This window comes from Colobus angolensis, unplaced genomic scaffold (genome assembly GCF_000951035.1).
Source record: "Colobus angolensis palliatus isolate OR3802 unplaced genomic scaffold, Cang.pa_1.0 Scaffold372, whole genome shotgun sequence".
In the NCBI taxonomy this organism is placed as follows: domain Eukaryota; kingdom Metazoa; phylum Chordata; class Mammalia; order Primates; family Cercopithecidae; genus Colobus; species Colobus angolensis.
The window spans coordinates 1,672,425-1,674,565 of record NW_012117066.1 but is presented as its reverse complement, the minus strand read 5'-3'; the positions used below and the strand labels follow the sequence as shown (position 1 = coordinate 1,674,565).

The 2,141-nt window shown below is 53.4% G+C and overlaps 1 pseudogene across 1 annotated transcript in view; it reads right to left on the bottom strand.

Moving 5' to 3' along the window:
* Positions 1–2,141, bottom strand: part of LOC105520219 — an 8,052-nt pseudogene that overhangs the window by 3,033 nt on the left and 2,878 nt on the right. The window contains exons 3-8 of the transcript XR_001003088.1: positions 1,979–2,034; positions 1,717–1,797; positions 824–862; positions 512–559; positions 339–423; positions 123–229 (exon numbers count right to left, since the gene is read on the bottom strand). The product of XR_001003088.1 is annotated as a golgin subfamily A member 8C-like (transcript). The remainder of the gene's footprint in view (positions 1–122; positions 230–338; positions 424–511; positions 560–823; positions 863–1,716; positions 1,798–1,978; positions 2,035–2,141) is intronic.

Genomic DNA, 2,141 nt, shown 5'->3' with positions numbered 1-2,141 from the left:
CAGCGAGAAATGGCCATGCTGCCTTCTGGGCAGGACACTCCATCCTGTAGAAGGGACCTGTAGGCTCACTCCTCCATCTGCGAAGCTGGGCTCCCGGGGATGGGGCAGGTGGTCAGACTCACTCTGTCCTCCTTCTTCTGTGTGGCGGCGATAGCAGAGAGAGCCTGCTCTAACTCTCCTTTACGCTGCAATGAATGTTGCAGGCGGCCAGCCAAATCCTTGGACTCCTCTGTAATGAGAGAGTTGTAATGAGAGAGTTGAGATGGGGCCCAAAGGACTCCCCCTAAAGACCTGTCAAAGTGCCAGGCTGAAGGATGACAGGGTGCCCAGATTCCCACCTTCTAAGTATCTGAGAGAGCGTTTCATGTGATACAGGTCCGTACTTAGTTTCCCCTTCTGTATATTCAATCTCTGGACTCGAACCTTTGGGAGAAAAGCCAAGGAAGTGCTGAAAGAGAAGGAAAGAAACATTCTCCGGAGGACAGGAGAAAACTTCACACCCTCCACTCACCTCTAGCTCCCTTTCAGCTTTCTGTTTCTCATTGTTTGCCTTCTTTTCCTATAGGAAGAGGAAGACAGAGCTCTTACCAGGGGTAGGCAGAGATGGCACAGCAAGAGACATGCCCCAGAATGCCACCAATGCCCCAGGACAGGCCCACCCATGGCATCAGGTTATCAGGGACCCTGTGGGGGTGGGGTGGAATCTGAGGGGTGAGCCTTCTTCCCCAGGCTGGGAGTGGGCGAGACGAGACTGGGGCCTCTACATCTGAGTGCTCCCCAAACCCAGTGGTCATGTCGCGAGGAAACAAAGAAATCACGTTACTTCTTCCAGCTGATGTTTCACTTGTTTCTTCTCTTGTTTCTGCGGGGAGAATCAAATTAAGGTGACGGAGGGTGGCCCCCTCAACTCTATTCCCCAGGCCAGGAAGCGGTAGGCGGGGCCAGGAATGGGTTTTAAAGGCAAAGTTCTCAGACATAATGGGAACACGAACTGGTCAACTCTCCTCAAGCTCCCAAGGACAGAGGATTTGGGTCTTTGTTTGTTTTCACTCACAACCACAGAACTCAAAGTCTGAATGTGGAATCTCTTGAGAGGACAGTAACATAAACGTCTAGAGATGGAGTTTGAGAAAGGCCCCACCTTCTGCCCGCTTGTGATTTAGAAAAGTGCGTTCATTCAGTAAACATTTACTGAGCACGAATGGGCCAGGAACGGTTCTTCACAGCAGATATAGGACAGAAAAGGACAGACAGGAGCCCTTTGCCCTGAGGTTTCCATTCTAGGGGCCCTTTAAATTTCGGACTCTCAGAGCTAACAGACACCTTTGATACTCACTACCTCCTCTGGAAACGTGAGCCCAAAAAGCAGAGGTGGCTTGTCCAGAATCAAAGAGCAAATTAGGGACTGAGTCACGGCAGAAATACGGGGCCCCTGACAACCAGTCAGGCTCGCACTCCCCCGAGAGGCAACAACCCCAGGGCGTGTGTAGCAAGGACTAGAGCAGGGGTGCGTGGAAAGGAGAGAGTCGGCAAAGAGGGCAGCAAAAGAACAGCCACGCTGCATGCTCTGGGGTCCCTCCAGGTGAAGTCTGGGTGCCCCTGCTCCCTATTTGCCCTTGGTACCAGGGGCCCCCAGTCCCTTTCTTCAGGGCCCCAAGGGGAAACTGGAGCCCAGGATTGTCAGCGTGGAATCAGGGGACCCCACTGGATTCTTACCAAAGATTTGATGGTGTTCTTCAGTAGACTGATTTTGACCGGCCTCGAGTCCAGGACTGCTGCTAGTTCTTGGGACGGGCTCTGAGGCACATGTAGAGAAGAGGAGGTGGAGGAGGAGTGAGGGAGAGGTAGGGAGAACAATCATTAGGGCTGGGGTGTGGTGGGCTATCTCAGCTGGCAGAGGGGCACCCAGTCCCTGCTGTGGGAGGAGGTTGGAGGGCTGGCCTGCAGGGTCACTGCACCTCCGCCCAGAGCCTCTTACCTCCAGATCCTTGAGGGGTGCAGATGACGTAGGGCCCTCTCCGTCGATACCTGTTGCTGACTACAAGAGATGAGAGTGCACATGGAGATGTTCTGTCCCTCAGTGTCTAAGCCCTCTGACTTCCGTTCTTCCCCATCAACTGGCAACATTTTCTTTTCTGCCT